The following is an 18,183-nucleotide window of genomic DNA, read 5'->3' on the forward strand; positions in this document are numbered from 1 at the left end:
CTTCTTCTTTTTTTTTTTTTGGCGTATATTTTTAAACAAGGAAGAAATGTAAATAAGATAAGCGTCAATCCTTGTGTTGGAATATTGGCAAGAATCTCCAATCCAGAGGTAAAGGGGGTCAGTGGACCATTCAGTAACAGGAAACTAGAGGAGAAAATTGCAGTAAATAAGCCCAACCAGCGTGCTAGTTCATCATTCAAGGCAAAACTTTTAGAAGTACTTTTCTACCAAGTATATGCTCTAAAGCTGGCATCCCCATTTCTCTCCCCACCTGCCCCTATTCTAAACATGTAATCCATCATTTTAAAAATAATTAGGGGAAGGCGCCAAGATGGCGGAGGAGTAGAACGGGGAAAACACTTTCTCCCCCACAAATTCATCAAAAGACCATTTAAACGTCGAGTAAATTCCACAAAACAACTTCTGAATGCCGGCAGAGGACATCAGGCACCCAGAAAAGCAACCCAACTCCTCGAAAGGAGGTAGGAAAAAATATTAAAGACAATAAAAGAGACAAAAGAGGGAGGGACAGAGTTCCTGTCCCGGGAAGGGAGTCTTAAAAAGAGAAAAGTTTCCAAACACCAGGAAACCTTCTCACTGCCGAATCCGTGCCGAGCTTTGGAAGCACAGAGGACAACATAACAGGGAGAAAAAATAAATAAACAATTAAAACTCGCAGATTGCGAGCCCTACGGTAACTCCTCCAGCGGAGAAGCAGCGCAGACGCCTGCATCCGCCATTAGCAAGCGGGGGCTGGGCAGGGAGGCGCGGCGCGGGCTGCATCGCTGAGAGTAAGAATCTGGCCTGAATACCCTGAGCACTATCTGAGCGAAATAATTTGGGCTAGCAAACCAGACTGTGGGATATCTACCATGCGAAAAGCCAGCCCTAACCTAAAACACCGCCAGCCCGCACACAGAACAAAGGACTAAACAGAGGTAGCCGGCTGCAAACCTTCCCCCTCCGGTGACAGGCAGCCAGAGCCGGAAGGGGGCAATCGCAGCCCCAGAGAGACATTATCTATAAAACTGGCTTCTTTGCTAACTAAAACTTATTGGGGGTCTGGACGGTCAACATCTGCCTGAGAAGGTGCGCTGGTTTTACACCCAGATAACCAAGTGGCGGGGAGGCGATAAGTCGCAGCATTGGCGCTTGCCAAACACCTCATCACCTGAGCTGCTCGGACCTGGGAAGAGCACAAAACACAGCCCCAACTGAGTCTGCGCCTCTGAGGACTACCTGAGTGCCTGAACCTGAGCGGCTTGGACCTGGGAGGTGTATGCAACCCAGGGCCAGCCTCGGATTGTTCCCGGCGGAACAACCTAGAGCCTGAGCAGTGTGGGCAGGGAGGCTACACGCGCCGTGAGCGGGGGCAGACCCAGTGTGGCTGAGGCACTGCGAGCGCACGCCAGTGTCATTTGTTTGCAGCATCCCTCCCTCCCTCCCCATAGCGCGACTGAACAAAGAGAAGAAATACAGCTCCACCCACCAGAACACCGACACAAGCTTCCCTAACCAGGAAACCTTGACAAGCCACCTCTACATACCCACACACAGCGAGGAAATGCCACAATAAAGAGAACCCCACAAACTGCCAGAATACAGAAAGGACACCCCAAACTCAGCAATTTAAACAAGATGAAGAGACAGAGGAATAGCCAGCAGATAAAGGAACAGGATAAATGCCCACCAAACCAAACAAAAGAGGAAGAGATAGGGAATCTACCTGATAAAGAATTCCAAATAATGATAGTGAAATTGATCCAAAATCTTGAAATTAAAATGGAATCACAGATAAATAGCCTGGAGACAAGGATTGAGAAGATGCAAGAAAGGTTTAACAAGGACCTAGAAGAAATAAAAAAGAGTCAATATATAATGAATAATGCAATAAATGAAATTAAAAACACTCTGGAGCCAACAAATAGTAGAATAACAGAGGCAGAAGATAGGATTAGTGAATTAGAAGATAGAATGGTAGAAATAAATGAATCAGAGAGGATAAAAGAAAAACGAATTAAAAGAAATGAGGACAATCTCAGAGACCTCCAGGACAATTAAACGCTACAACATTCGAATCATAGGGGTTCCAGAAGAAGAAGACAAAAAGAAAGACCATGAGAAAATACTTGAGGAGATAATAGTTGAAAACTTCCCTAAAATGGGGAAGGAAATAATCACCCAAGTCCAAGAAACCCAGAGAGTCCCAAACAGGATAAACCCAAGGAGAAACACCCCAAGACACATATTAATCAAATTAACAAAGATCAAACACAAAGAACAAATATTAAAAGCAGCAAGGGAAAAACAACAAATAACACACAAGGGAATTCCCATAAGGATAACAGCTGATCTTTCAATAGAAACTCTTCAAGCCAGGAGGGAATGGCAAGACATACTTAAAATGATGAAAGAAAATAACCTACAGCCCAGATTATTGTACCCAGCAAGGATCTCATTCAAGTATGAAGGAGAAATCAAAAGCTTTTCAGACAAGCAAAAGCTGAGAGAATTCTGCACCACCAAACCAGCTCTCCAACAAATACTAAAGGATATTCTCTAGACAGGAAACACAAAAATGGTGTATAAACTCGAACCCAAAACAATAAAGTAAATGGCAACGGGATCATACTTATTAGTAATTACCTTAAACGTAAATGGGTTGAATGCCCCAACCAAAAGACAAAGACTGGCTGAATGGATACAAAAACAAGACCCCTACATATGTTGTCTACAAGAGACCCACCTCAAAACAGGGGACACATACAGACTGAAAGTGAAGGGCTGGAAAAAGATTTTCCATGCAAATTGGGACCAAAAGAAAGCAGGAGTCACAATACTCGTATCAGATAAATTAGACTTTAAAACAAAGGCTGTGAAAAGAGACAAAGAAGGTCACTACATAATGATCAAAGGATCAATCCAAGAAGAAGATATAACAATTATAAATATATATCCACCCAACATGGGAGCACCGCAGTATGTAAGACAAATCCTAACAAGTATGAAAGAAGAAATTAACAATAACACAATAATAGTGGGAGACTTTAATACCCCACTCACACTTATGGATAGATCAACTAAACAGAAAATTAACAAGGAAAAAAAAAAAAAAAAACATGTATCTATAAAGCTCACTAAAGCAAAGCACAGTAAAATGAGGTATGGCAATAAAAGGCGTTAAATTTATCAAATAAAAAAAATAAAGTGCTGAAAAATTAAAGCTTTAAAAAAAAATAAAAAAAATAAAAATAAAATATCCAGTTATTGAATGAAAAAAAAAAAAAATACTGAGAGAAATTTTTCTACCCATCACAGATGCTTCCAGCCATATCATTACATGATCTACAAAATAAAAGTCCATTAGTTAAAGGAAACAGTAATTGATACTCAACTTAGTGATCTGAAGGAAAATGTATCTCAAGGCTCAAAGGCATAAGTTGAATAGAAGTTCTTACGCTAAAAATAAAGATACAACGTCTTTCCTGCTCTCTGATTACAGAGAACTTTAATATTCTCAAAAAAAAAAAAAAAAGATTACATCTGGCAGTGAAGCCCAATAAATCTGGTGGATTCTACCTATTTCGATCTCATTAAAGTTGTTTTTGTTTTTGTTTTCATGTTACTGTTGGGGTTTTGTGATTTTTTGCTGATTTGTTGTTATTTTAAATGTTGATTTTCAACATTGAAAAGTGAGTGAAAAAATGTAACAATCTTTTAGTTCCATTCCCTTGGTACTCTTTGTCCGGATTCCATAGAAAAATAAATAAATAAATAAATAAAAATAAAAATAATTAGGCATTGAGAAAACCTCAGAAAGTCTTCAGTGTCTTAAAGTAACTCTGTGGCAACTGCCTGATTTTAAAAGGCCTTACTGTACATTATTCTGTGTCACATAATAGTCATGTTGCTGTATTGATAACAAGCATTTCCAGAGATTTAATGGCTTTCTCCAAAACCTCTTCATCATTTCTCTGAGCCACCTAGGGAGAGTGTACATTGTCCAGCTCCTTTTCCTCATTCCCCTGCTAAGAAACAAACACCTTCTCTGGGTGTTTCCCACCCCATTTTAAAAATCTCGAAGAGAATACCAGACTTAGTTTCTACCTGAACCCCAGATTTCAGGACTTACTAATGATGTGCTCTCGTGGAAAGATCCAGAAGTGAAGAGAATGCTTTGAAATGAGGCCAAGAAGAACCGAGGATCCTGGCCTGCTTTTAACCATGCTAGTCCAATGTGTGACTCCAAATCCAAAATCTTTAGCATCTTATTAAATGAAATACATCATACACATTTGAAAATTCAGTCTTATTCATATGCATATAAAAATTAAAATCAGGTATCTCAAAGTTAAATTTACATTACTTTTTACTACTGGCATTCCTTTCTACCCCACTGGTAACTAGAATAAAGCCTTCATATAAGAGATGAGTAAAAACACCTAAAAGATAAAAATTGTACAAAAATTAACAGTCTAAATATGAAGCAAACTGAAATGTGGTACCATTTTCAAGCAAGTGTTCGAGTGTTTAAAAAAGAGAAAAAATTAATCCTTGACATCATGTTCCTTTGAGAGGCATGAAATTAATGTCAATAGATTCTGTTTCTTTTCTAAGGGCCCAAATGTACTACTTGGTCTTACAGGGAACAACATTCACATACTTATACCATTGTAAAACCTACTTATTGGATTATAATTTTTAGAGTCAACCTGAGGACAAAGTATAGCATACTTACTAACACTCACATCTAAAAATAATATCTTCACCTAGACCTCTCATGCTATACACAAAAACAAACTGCAGGGGGAAAAAAGGATGACTATTTGATATTTAAAAGAGGGCCAAGAGGCCATGAAATTAATATCACTAATAATTAGAGATATGCAAATCAAAACTACAGTGAGGTATCACCTCATACCTTTCAGAATGGTCATCATCAAAAACTCTATAAACAATAAATGCTGGAGAGGGTGTGCAGAAAAGGGAACCCTCCTGTGCTATTGATGGACATTTAAATTGATACAGCCACTATGGAGAACAATATAAATGTTCCTTTAAAAAAAATTCTAAAAATAGAACTACCATATGACCAAATAATTCCACTTCTGGGCATACACTAAGAAAACAATAATTCCAAAAAGACACATGCACCCCAGTGTTCACTGCAGCACTATTTACAATAGCCAGGATGTGGAATCAACCAAACTGTTCAATGACAGATAAATGGATAAAGAAGATGTGGAACATATAAAATGGAATATTAGTCATTTGAAGGAATAAAATTGGGTCATTTGTACAGATATGAATGGACCTAGAGACTGTCATACAGAGTGAAGTATGTCAGAAAAACAAAATATTGTATATTGCTGCATATACATGGAATCTAGAAAAATGGTACAGATGAACCTATATTTGGAGGGTAGGAATTATAGACGCAGACACAGAGAACCGAGACAGGTGGACACAGGGGATGGAGGAAGAGAAGGCAGGATGAACTGGGAGGTTGGAATTGATGTGTACACACTACCATGTGTAAAATAGCTAATGAGAACCTGCTATACAGCACCGGGAGCTCAGCTCAGTCCTCTGTGGTGATCTAGATGGGTGGAATGGGGGGCGGGAGGAAGGTCCAAGTGAGAGGGGACATATATATGCATGTGGCTGGTTCACTTTGTTGTACAGCAGAAGCTAGCACAGTGTGCTTATTTTCTCAGTCGTGTCTGACTCTAGGACCCTGTGGACTGTAGCCCACCAGGTCCTCTGTCCATGTGGATTCTCCAGGAAAGAATACTGGAGTGGGTTGGTGTGTCCTTCTCCAGGGGATCTTCTCAACCTAGGGATCAAACCCAGGTCTCTCACACTGCAGGTGGATTTTTACCATCTGAGCCACCAGGGAATCCCAGCACAGTATTATGAAGCAACTACATTCCAATTTTAAAATAATAAACAAGACCCTATCTGTAAAACTAAAAACAAGTGACAAACTGATATGGATGATATTAAGAACTTCTCCAAATCAAAAGGAAAATTGATAATTAAATAGAAAAGATAAGGGAATATTATGAACAGGTAATACATAGAAGAAATAACATTGGGGTACACGTGTCTCTTTCCCTTCTGGTTTCCTCAGTGTGTATGCCCAGCAGTGGGATTGCTGGATCATAAGGCAGTTCTATTTCCAGTTTTTTAAGGAATCTCCACACTGTTCTCCATAGTGGCTGTACTAGTTTGCATTCCCACCAACAGTGTAAGAGGGCTCCCTTTTCTCCACACCCTCTCCAGCATTTATTGCTTGTAGACTTTTGGATCGCAGCCATTCTGACTGGCATGAAATGGTACCTCATAGTGGTTTTGATTTGCATTTCTCTGACAATGAGTGATGTTGAGCATCTTTTCATGTGTTTGTTAGCCATCTGTATGTCTTCTTTGGAGAAATGTCTATTTAGTTCTTTGGCCCATTTTTTGATTGGGTCATTTATTTTTCTGGAGTTGAGCTGTATGAGTTGCTTGTATATTTTTGAGATTAGTTGTTTGTCAGTTGCTTCATTTGCTATTATTTTCTCCCATTCTGAAGGCTGCCTTTTCACCTTGCTAATAGTTTCCTTTGTTGTGCAGAAGCTTTTAAGTTTAATTAGGTCCCATTTGTTTATTTTTGCTGTTCATCGCAGCACTGTTTATAATAGCCAGGACATGGAAGCAACCTAGATGCCCATCAGCAGATGAGTGGATAAGAAAGCTATGGTACATATACACAATGGAGTATTACTCAGCCATTAAAAAGAATACACTTGAATCAGTTCTAATGAGATGGATGAAACTGGAACCTATTATACAGAGTGAAGTAAGCCAGAAAGAAAAACACCAATACAGTATACTAATGCATATATATGGAATTTAGAAAGATGGTAACAATAACCCTGTGTACGAGACAGCAAAAGAGACTCTGATGTATAGATCAGTCTTATGGACTCTGTGGGAAAGGGAGAGGGTGGGGAGATTTGGGAGAATGGCATTGAAACATGTATAATATCATGTATGAAACAAGTCACCAGTCCAGGTTCGATGCACGATACTGGATGCTTGGGGCTGGTGCACTGGGACGACCCAGAGGGATGGTGTGGGGAGGGAGGAGGGAGGAGGGAGGAGGTTTCAGGATGGGGAACACAGGTATACCTGTGGTGGATTCATTTCGATATTTGGCAAAACTAATACAATATTGTAAAGTTTAAAAATAAAATTAAAAAAAGAAATAACAAAAGAGTAAGAGTATCAAATTCTGGCAATTATATGAAGGAAAATTAAAACAATATCATTTCTATCAGGTTGACAAAAATTAAGATGATTAACAACATTATCCAGTAATTGTGAGAATTTGGGGAATCAAGCAGTCTCATGCCTTATGGGTGAGTACGTAAATTGGTAATGCCCATCTCAGAATAATATGGCATTAACTAACACAGTTTATAATGTTCACACCCTTGGTCCTTTATTTTCTATGTACAGTTACCTATACTAAAGCATTACTCCATCTGATAACAAAGATACATGTAAAAATATTGTCACTGTATATTTTATAAGAGTAAAAACTGAAAATACCAAATTGCTGAATGGTTACATAAATTATGGGGCATTCATTTTATATGCATTGATCTGAGAGATAAGCTTGATATATTGCCTGAACCAAAATAACAGGTATCTGTGCAGTGTATACAACATGATTATGATTTAATTAAAAAAAGAAAAACTGAACTACCATCTATATATATGTTTTAAGATGGGAATGTTTCCAAGTTCCTCTATTCATTATTAAAAAGGACAAGTCATAATGCATGCTTTGTTAAGATACACAATTTATACATAAATATTTATGCATGCTCCTGCTGCTGCTAAGTAGCTTCAGTCATGTCAGACTCGGTGTGACCCCACAGACGGCAACCCACCAGGCTCCCCTGTCCCTGGGATTCTCCAGGCAAGAATACTGGAGTGGGTTGCCATTTCCTTCTCCAATGCATGCATGCATGCTAAGTCACTTCAGTTGTGTCTGACTCTGTGTGACCCTATGGACAGCAGCCCACCAGGCTCCCCTGTCCACGGGATTCTCTAGGCAAGAATACTGGAGTGGGTTGCCATTTTCTTCCCCATAAATATGCATACATATGTGTATATGTATATATAATGATTTATGTAGTACAATATATAATATATAAATCAGTTGGAATGATATACGGCAAATCAGTGTTATTCTAGGTTGGTAAGGAAAGCATGAGGGAGAATCATAATTTTTAACAAGAATGTACTCCTTACTTTTTTACACAATAAGCAAAATGAACCAATTCTATGTAATACAGACTGACAATAAAATCATTTTAAAAAATAAATTTAACAAACTAAGCATATTTGTAAAACAGGAAATAAATCTGAACGAGAGAGTACCACCTCTCTCTATCTCCACACCAGCACTATCCAGCTGGGTTAAGGGCTGTCAGTTTTCTGTTTCTTACCTTCTACACTGAAAGTCTAAAATGTAAAGGGTCAAACCTTTCAGAAATGAATCCCCCCTACCTAAATTCATCAAAACAATTATTCTTTTGAATTTGTCATTCTTTTAAAAAATTATTTGACCAAGAGAAGACTAAAATGAAGCAGAATGTATTAATTACTAAGGAAATGAAGATAAGAATCCTGCCTTAATTCAATAATTTCCTTAATTACCACTAAAGGGATGATGCTGAAACATTACGTTACCGTAAGAAAATGCTACAGTAAAAAGTAATCAAAATAGATTTTATCAAATGGTGAAGGTTAAAAATATACACAATTTTCTTGGTTAACTACTCAGCTTTAACAAGACTTTTATATTTTGTGCATAATTCATTTAAGAATGAATAGGCTGACTATGTTCTGTTAAGAGTAAAGAGGCACACACATCTAATCAGAGTAGTAATCATCTTTGTGGTTTTTTGACATTTCAAATAGCTCAAGATATATCAAAGAATTATAAGCATATTAACAAATCTGTAGTCCTAAGTTTTAAAAACAGTGTCAGACTAGGATATGTCTTAACCACAAAACATCTGGGAATCGTTAACTTAAAGAACCACATTCCACAAGTGCATAATTAAACACAAGTCCTGTATCAGCTGGAGGGGCCTGATATGTTTTGGCTAGATTAAAATGAACTCAGAAAATCTTCTCCAGCTTCATTCTAGCTAGGATCAATTACTCAAGACTCAGACTAGGTAGGGGGAAAGTTTTCATTATTTTTTATTGAATTTTTTCATAACAAAATCACCTTTTACTCAGATCTAGACATGGAATAGATCACAGAGATGAAAGTCATCTTGAAGACATCATATGAATCAGCTTCCTGCTAAATTAAGAAAAGTGAAGCGCTTTCATTCCCATTTTACAAATGAAGCAACTTGAGTTTACAAATGAAGCTACACAGAAAAAGTAACTGAAAAACCTGAAGGAGCACTAATTATTCCAGTCTGGAATATTAGTACTCTCATTCCAAATTCATCCTTGGTACTAATGTGCTTTGGCTGTACTACTTGAGTTCACAAAAGCATTAATGTTGTTGTTGTTGTTTAGTTGCTAAGTTGTGTCCAACGCTTTTGCAACCCCATGGACTACAGCCCACCAGGCTCCTCTGTCCATGGGATTTCCCAGGCAAGAATACTGGGATAAGTTGCCATTTCCTTCTCCAGGGGATTTTCCTGACCCAGGGACCGAAACCACATCTCCTGCATTGGCAGACAGGTTCTTTACCACTGAGCTACAAGGGAAGCCCGAAAGCATTAACAGAGTTAGTTAACGAGGTAGCACATAGGGAAAGACATGCAGTACAATCTATTTGAATTTATTTTAGGCGTCAGAATTCTCTCTTTCCAGCCCTCCTCTCTAGTCATCCAAAACCCCTAGATCTAGGGTTCACGCCATTGATCCTGAGCCTTTATGTATATTTCTCTTAAGAGAAATCTACAAAATGATTAAGAAGACATTATTTATTATGAAGACACATTAAGCTTCCTCCATCTAAGAACGTAACGTATTTCCTCTTCTTCTTCATAACTTTCCATCATTGGCTCTTGGAAATTATATGCTTGTCTAGATAATTTGACTTTAAATTGCTCTATCAGAAAGGATGAGTTTAATGATAACAAGATATATATAGAACTCTTTCAAGAATGTTTCATTTTTTAAATTTCTCTTTTTTCAAGTACTTATAAGTTTTTAAAAATATATTTTCTGATTAATTCCACATGGTATCAGTTCAGTTCAGATCAGTCCCTCAGTCATGTCCTACTCTTTGCGACCTCATGAATTGCAGCATGCCAGGCCTCCCTGTCCATCACCAACTCCCGGAGTTCACCCAAACTCATGTCCATCGAGTTGGTGATGCCATCAAGCCATCTCATCCTCTGTCATCCCCTTCTCCTCCTGACCCCAATCCCTCCTAACATCAGAGTCTTTTCCAATGAGTCAACACTTTGCATCAGGTGGCCAAAGTACTGGAGTTTCAGCTTTAGCATCATTCCTTCCAAAGAACACCCAGGACTGATCTCCTTCAGAATGGACTGGTTGGATCTCCTTGCAGTCCAAGGGACTCTCAAGAGTCTTCTCCAACACCACAGTTCACAAGCATTACTTCTTCGGTGCTCAGCCTTCTTCACAGTCCAACTCTCACACCCACATATGACCACTGGAAAAACCATAGCCTTGACTAGACAGACCTTTATTGGCAAAGGAATGTCTCTGCTTTTGAATATGCTATCTAGGTTGGTTATAACTTTCCTTCCAAGGAGTAAGCATCTTTTAATTTCATGGCTGCAGTCACCATCTGCAGTGATTTTGGAGCCCCAAAAAATAAAGTCTGACACTGTTTCCACTGTTTACCCATCTATTTCCCATGAAGTGATGGGACCAGATGCCATGATCTTAGTTTTCTGAATGTTGAGCTTTAAGACTTAAAATCTAAACAGATCCAAAGGCAGAAAAGAGATTCTACTTCATATCAGATCAACAAGAAATTGTCTAGCTCTGGGCTATAAAAAAGCACAAAGGGTTACTTGCTCTACACTTAAAAAAAATAATAACAGTTCAGAATCCCTAAAGAACGATGATCTTAACTTTTATTGCTTCCTAATACAGAAGCAAATTTAATATGTGGCTTTGATTAAACAACAAGGGCAGTTCAAAACAATGGCATAAGACATAAAAGGCTGAAGTTTCTGAAATCTTTAGCACATTTATCATGTCCTGATATAGATGAGCATAGAACAGATGAAGTGAAGGAGACATGTCCATCTCAACCACAGAACTGAACTTAGTGAAACTTGCCTGTTCTTGATTATACTATACTTTTGCTTCTACAGTTGAAATCCTGTCAAAATAAGGTTTCTCTGGAATTATGTCATAGATCATTATTGAGGCATTGGAAATCTTCAATTGTTCAAAGGGCTTATGAAATGGGACCTGACTTTTATGCTCTTTGAATCATTGAAAAGTAAAGAAAAATGTCTAGCTAAGAAATAATAAGTAAGAGTATATTTACCCTCCATCATTCATTTTTCAAGGTGTCTCTATTTTTGTTACACTTTTTTGTTGTTGTTTGGCTGCTAACTTATATCTGACTCTTTGTGACCCCATGGACTGTACCACTCCAGACTCTTCTGTCCTCTGCTCTTTCAGGGTTTGCTCAAAATCATGTGCATTGAATCTGTGATGCTATTTAACCATCTCATCCTCTGCCACCCCCTTCTCCTCTTGCCTTCAACGTCTCCCAGTATCAGGGTCTTTTCCAATGAGTTGGCTCCTCACACAAAGTGGCCAAAGTATTGCCACTTCCGCTTCCGCATCAGTCCTTCCAATGAATATTCAGGGCTGATTTCCTTTAGGATTGACTGATTAGATCTCCATGCAGACTCCTTGAGAATCTCCAAGAGATTCTCAAGAGTCTTCTCTAACACCACAATTGGAAAACATCAATTCTTCAGCACTCAGCCTTCTTTATGGTCCAGCTCTCACATCTATACATGACTACTGGAAAAACCTTGGTTTTGACTACAAAGACCTTTGTCTACATAGTGATGTCTCTGCTTTTTAATATGCTGTCTGGGTTTGTCACAGCTTTCTTTCCAAGGAGAAAGCATCTTTTAATTTCCTGGCTGCAATCACCACCTAAGAAAATAAAATCTGTCACTGCTTCCACTTGTTCCCCTTCTATATGCCATGAAGTGATAGGACCAGATTCCATGATCTTAGTTTTTGTTTTTTTTTTTTAATGTTGAGGAAAATTCTGAAAGGAATGGGAATACCAGACCATCTGACCTGCCTCTTGAGAAATCTGTATGCCCGTCAGGAAGCAACAGTTAGACTGGACATGGAACAACAGACTGGTTCCAAACTGGGAAAGGAGTATGTAAAGACTGTATATTGTCACTCTGCTTATTTAACCTACATGCCTAGTACACCATGAGAAATGCTGGGCTAGATGAAGCTCCAGCTGGAATTAAGATTGCTGGAAGAAATACCAATAACCTCAGATATGCATATGATACCACCCTTATGGCAGAAAGTGAAGAAGAACTAAAGAGCCTCTTGATGAAAATGAAAGAGGAGAGTGAAAAAGTTGGCTTAAAGCTCAACATTCAGAAAACTAAGATCATGGCATCTGGTCCAGAGGAAACAGCAGCTGACTTTATTTTCTGGGGCTCCAAAATCACTGCAGATGGTGACTGCAGCCATGAAATTAAAAGATGCTTACTCCTTGGAAGAAAAGTTATGACCAACCTAGACAGCATATTCAAAAGCAGAGACATTCCTTTGCCAACAAAGGTCTGTCTAGTCAAGGCTATGGTTTTTCCAGTGGTCATGTATGGATGTGAAAGCTGGACTATAAAGAAAGCTGTTCAGTTCAATTGCTCAGTCATGTCCAACCCTTTTGTGACCCCATGAATCACAGCATGCCAGGCCTCCCTATCCATCACCAACTGCTGAAGTCTACCCAAACCCATGTCCATTGAGTTGGTGATGCTGCCCAACCATCTTATCCTCTGTTGTCCCCTTCTCCTATTGCCCTCAATCTTTCCTAGCATCAGGGTCTTCTCAAATGAGTCAGCTCTTCACATCAGGTGGCCAAAGTATTGGAGTTTCAGCTTCAACATCAGTCCTTCCAATGAATATTCAGGATTGATTTCCTTTAGGATGGACTGGTTGGATCTCCTTGCAGTCCAAGAGACTCTCAAGAGTCTTCTCCAACACCACAGTTCAAAAGCATCAATTCTTCCGCACTCAGCTTTCTTCACAGTCCAACTCTCACATCCATACATGACCACTGGAAAAACCATAGCCTTGACTAGACAGACCTTTGTTGACAAAAGAATGTCTCTGCTTTGTAGTATGCTGTCTAGGTTGCCCATAGCTTTCCTTCCAAGGAGTAAGAGTCTTTTAATTTCATGGCCGCAGTCACCATTTACAGTGATTTTGGAGCCCCCAAAAATAAAGTCAGCCACTGTTTCCCCATCTATTTGCCATGAAGTGATGAGACCGGATGCCATGATCTTAGTTTTTTGAATGTTGAACTTTAAGCCAACGTTTTCACTCTCCTCTTTCACTTTCACCAAGAGGCTCTTTAGTTCTTCTTCACTTTCTGCCATAAGGGTGGTGTCATCTGCATATCTGAGGTTATTGATATTTCTCCCGGCAATCTTGATTCCACCGGGTGCTTCCTCCAGCCCAGCCTTTCTCATTATATACTCTGCATGTAAGTTAAATAAGCAGGGTGACAATATACAACCTTGACGTACTCCTTTTCCTATTTGGAACCAGTCTGTTGTTCCATGTCCAGTTCTAACTGTTGCTTCCTGACCTGCACATGGGTTTCTCAAGAGGCAGGTCAGGTGGTCTGGTATTCCCATCTCTTTCAGAATTTTCCACAATTTATTGTGATCTACACAGTCAAAGGCTTTGGCATAGTCAATAAAGCAGAAATATATGTTTTTCTGAAACTCTCTTGCTTTTTTGATGATCCAGTTGATGTTGGCAATTTGAACTCTGGTTTCTCTGCCTTTTCTAAAACCAGCTTGAACATCAGGAAGTTCACGGTTCACATATTGCTGAAGCCTGGCTTGGAGAATTTTGAGCATTACTTTGCTAGCATGTGAGATGAGTGCAATCGTGCGGTGGTTTCAGCATTCTCTGGCATTGCCTTTCTTTGGGATTGGAATGAAAACTGACCTTTTCCAGTCCTGTGGCTGAGCACCAAAGAATTGATGCTTTTGAACTGTGCTGTTGAAGAAGACTCTTGAGAGTCCCTCGGACTGCAAGGAGATCCAATCAGTCCATCCTAAAGGAGATCAGTCCAAAGTGTCCACTGGAAGGACTGATGTTGAAGCTGAAACTCCAATACTTTGGCCACCTGATGCCAAGAGCTGACTCATTGGAAAAGATCCTGCTGCTGGGAAAGATTGAGGGCAGGAGAAGAAGGGGATGACAGAGGATGAGATGTTTGGATGGCATCACTAACTCGATGAACATGAGTTTGGGTAAACTCTAGGAGTTGGTGATGGACAGGGAAGCCTGGCGTGCTGCGGTCCATGGGGTCACAGTGTCAGACACAACTGAGCAACTGAACTGAACTGAACTATTATCCTTACTATAATCCCATTACATGAGTAGCTTACATATGACCATCTACACTTCTCAGACACAGATCTAAAGTCATATAGGTAGTGACAGAGAAAAGAGGAATTAAAACTCCAATATCCTTGTTCATTTTCATTACTTTTTTGTTGTTGTTACCATTTTCCCCACCGTCAAAAAATAAATAAGCCCCAAATGGAGTCACTTGTGCTAGGCTATGCCACCAAATGAGGCTTAATAGCCAACATAATTGATGCTTCAATCTCAAGGGATGTAGTCTTAAGTGGTCAATCAGAATTTTCCAACCAACATTAATGAGGTAATCTGTCACATGGGAACTTTTCCATCCCCCATCCAAAGGAAGAGGATGTAACCCATCTATTAAGAACATTTTTTCCCAAAAGGAGATGACCTAAATTGAAAAAATCTCTTGCTTGGTTACGGCTTCTCTGTCTTCTCTTTCTGTGGTTGTGGTTTCCATTCTGTCTGCCCTCTGAGGGATGAAGGTAAGAGGCTTGTGGAGCCTTCCTGGTGGGAGGGACTGACTGTGGGTAAAACTGGGTCTTGCTCAGGTGGTCAGGGCCATGTTCAGTAAATCTTTAATCCAATTTTCTGCTGATGGGAGGGACTGTGTTCCCTCCCTGTAGTTTGGCCTGAGGCCAATATGGTAGGGGTAATGTTGACCTCCTTCAAAAGGACTTTTACCAGCACATTTCAACTCCCAGGACTGTTAAATCAGTGCCCTTGACCCCACAGCAAGCCATGGTTGACCTACACTGTCAACTTTCTCCTGGGTTCTGGGGAGCACACAACGTTTTGTTGTGCCCTCCAGGAGTCTGTTTCCCTGAGGCTTCTCAGTCCTTTTGCCAGACTCCCAGGTTGGGAAATCTGTTGTGGGCCCTAGAACTTTTGCAATAGTGCAAGAACTTCTTTGGTAGAATTGTTCTCCAGTTTGTGGGCTATGGGCTCAGAAGTTCTATAGTGGCGCTAATGGCAACCTCCTCCAAGAGGACTTATGCCACAAGTTGTGCCTCCCAGGTCGGCTGCAGCCAGAGCCCCATCCCTGGAGTCAGCCACTGCTGACTCATGCCTCCACAGGAGACACTCAAGCACTCGAAGGCAGGTCTGGATCAGTGTCGTCCCTTTAAAAACCTATCCCTTTCTGTAGATTTCAAATTATTACTTGATGGGATGCTGTCTGATTTATGAATTGCTCAATGAAATCAACTTGATTTTAAAAACTTACTTGGTTGAATTTTGCTTTGTAACTCTATGTGTCTATTCCTTGTTTTGTTTTTTTTTCTTCCTTTGGTTCCCACATTGCTATCCCTCATTTTGATTCCCAGTATCTCTCTGACTCAATGCAGACCATTTGGGGTTAAAATATCCAATTCAATGTTTTGATAGAAACCATTCAATAAGTCAAGAGCCCCTTGATGAAAGTGAAAGAGAAGAGTGAAAAAGCTGGCTTAAAACTCAACATTCAAAAAACTAAGATCATGGCATCCAGCCCCATCACTTCATGGGAAATAGATGGGGAAACAATGGAAACAGTGACAGATTTTATTTTCTGGGGCTCCAAAATCACTGCAGATGATGACTGCAGTCAAGAAATTAAAAGATACTTGCTCCTTGGAAGAAAAGCTATGACCAACGTAGACAGCATACTTAAAAAGCAGAGACATTACTTTGCCAACAAATGTCCATCTAGTCAAAGCTATAGTTTTTCCAGTAGTCATGTATGGATATGAGAGTTGGACCATAAAGAAGGCTGAGTACCAAAGAATTAATGCTTTTGAACTGTGGTGTTGGAGAAGACTCTTGAGAGTCCCTTGGACTGCAAGGAGATCAAATCAGCTAATCCTAATGGAAATTAATCCTGAATATTCATTGGAAGGACTGGTGTTGAAGCTGAAGTTCCAATACTTTGGCCAACTGAGGCAATCAGCTGACCCATTGGAAAAGATCCTGATGCTGGGAAAGATTGAACGCAGGAAGAGAAGGGGATGAAGGAGAATGAGATGGTTGGATGACATCACTGACTCGATGGACATGAGTTTGAGTAAGCTCCAGGAGTTGGTGATGGACAGGGAAGCCTGGTGTGCTGCAGTCCATGGGGTCACAAAGAGTGGGGCACAACTGAGTGATAGAACTGAACTCAATAAATACAAATGAATTTGAATTATTCATATAATCAGCAAGATTCATTGTGTTTTGCCTATTGTCTGTGTGTCTCTATAGGAATATCTTTAATTGTTCTTTATTTCTGCCTATTCTAGGGATATTCATCTAAAACAGCAAGAAGCCATGCCTTTTTGCAGAGCACAGTACCTGAAGAAAACCTCAATCCTTCCTTCAAACAGCATCTTTCAAAAACATTTTTGAAAACATCATCTCTTATCCCTAGGCAATGAGGTGGCCCTGAAAATACGTTCTTGACTTCTCCGAACAGTTTGGAGTAAGAATTTTCATAGCAAGCTCACCATTAAAACATAGACCAGATTTGTCCCAGAATGGACTCCAGTTCTATCTATCTCTGAAAATAGAAATTAAAGAGACAGAGGGGGAAAGCTCTTAAAAATCCACAGCATTAAGTAATTCAATTGAAAAAGAGATCTTACCCACTGCAAGTTCTAATTAATGTAGATTTCCACTTGGAATGGTTGTGTCTTCAAACAAAGGTGCTATTTTAATGAATACAAAAGGAAAGTGTTTTTACCTCCTTATTCCGAAGAGCTGATAGTTGAGAAGAGCTTGGAAGGGAAGTGGGGGTAGGGGGCGCTCACACGTCACTGAATCTGGAATATATGCATTGTGCATAAAAATTTGGATTTACAGTTGATCTTATTCTTTTCTTTGATTTAATACTCACAGATTTTTTTTTTAAGGAACCTGAATACTCTTCAGATCTTTTAGGCTTTGAGAAGTGGTTCTCCCATTGCATCAAAACCTAACAGACTTTTAAGGTTAAGTCTTTGGGATCACTGTAAATGATAAAAAGAGGAGATGTACCATGAGCCCACTGTGAGCCCATGTGTGTGTACTCAGTCACTCAGTTGAGTCCAGTTCTTTGCCACCTCATGGACTATATAGCCTGCCAGGCTCCTCTGTCCATGTAATTTTCCAGGCAAAAATACTGGAGTGGGTTGCCATTTCCTGCTCTAAGAGATCTTCCTGACCCAAGGATGGAACCCATGTCTCTTATGTCTCATGCATTGGCAGGCATATTCTTTACCACTGCGACACCTGGGAAGCCCACTGTGAACCCATTCTCATCATATTTTCACAGCACTTGAATATGTTAATTCTTTGAAATTATACCTTTACATTTTAATCAAGTTACCTTGAACCACTGTAGCCACTGCATTGACCATGGCCTTGAAAGATGGCAAGTAAGTGTAGCTTTTCAAATAATACATTTTAATCCATGCTCTGACTAAATTCACAATTTGTTCCTATACTTTTCCTTTTAATACTGACAGAAAGCTCTCAGAAAGCTCTCAGATTTTCCTCGCTTACCAAAATGTTTTAGCT

At 39.6% G+C, this 18,183-nt stretch overlaps 1 long non-coding RNA gene across 1 annotated transcript in view; it reads left to right on the top strand.

Annotated features, from left to right (window-relative positions):
• LOC109566068 (uncharacterized) overlaps positions 1-17,587 on the top strand; it is an 81,477-nt gene extending 63,890 nt beyond the window's left edge. Inside the window, exons 3-4 of the long non-coding RNA XR_002181741.2 lie at positions 7,326-7,406; positions 16,929-17,587. This is a non-coding gene — a long non-coding RNA (uncharacterized lncRNA). The remainder of the gene's footprint in view (positions 1-7,325; positions 7,407-16,928) is intronic.
• Positions 17,588-18,183: the final 596 nt, after the last annotated feature.

Source organism: Bos indicus, chromosome 11 (assembly GCF_029378745.1).
Source record: "Bos indicus isolate NIAB-ARS_2022 breed Sahiwal x Tharparkar chromosome 11, NIAB-ARS_B.indTharparkar_mat_pri_1.0, whole genome shotgun sequence".
NCBI lineage: Eukaryota > Metazoa > Chordata > Mammalia > Artiodactyla > Bovidae > Bos > Bos indicus.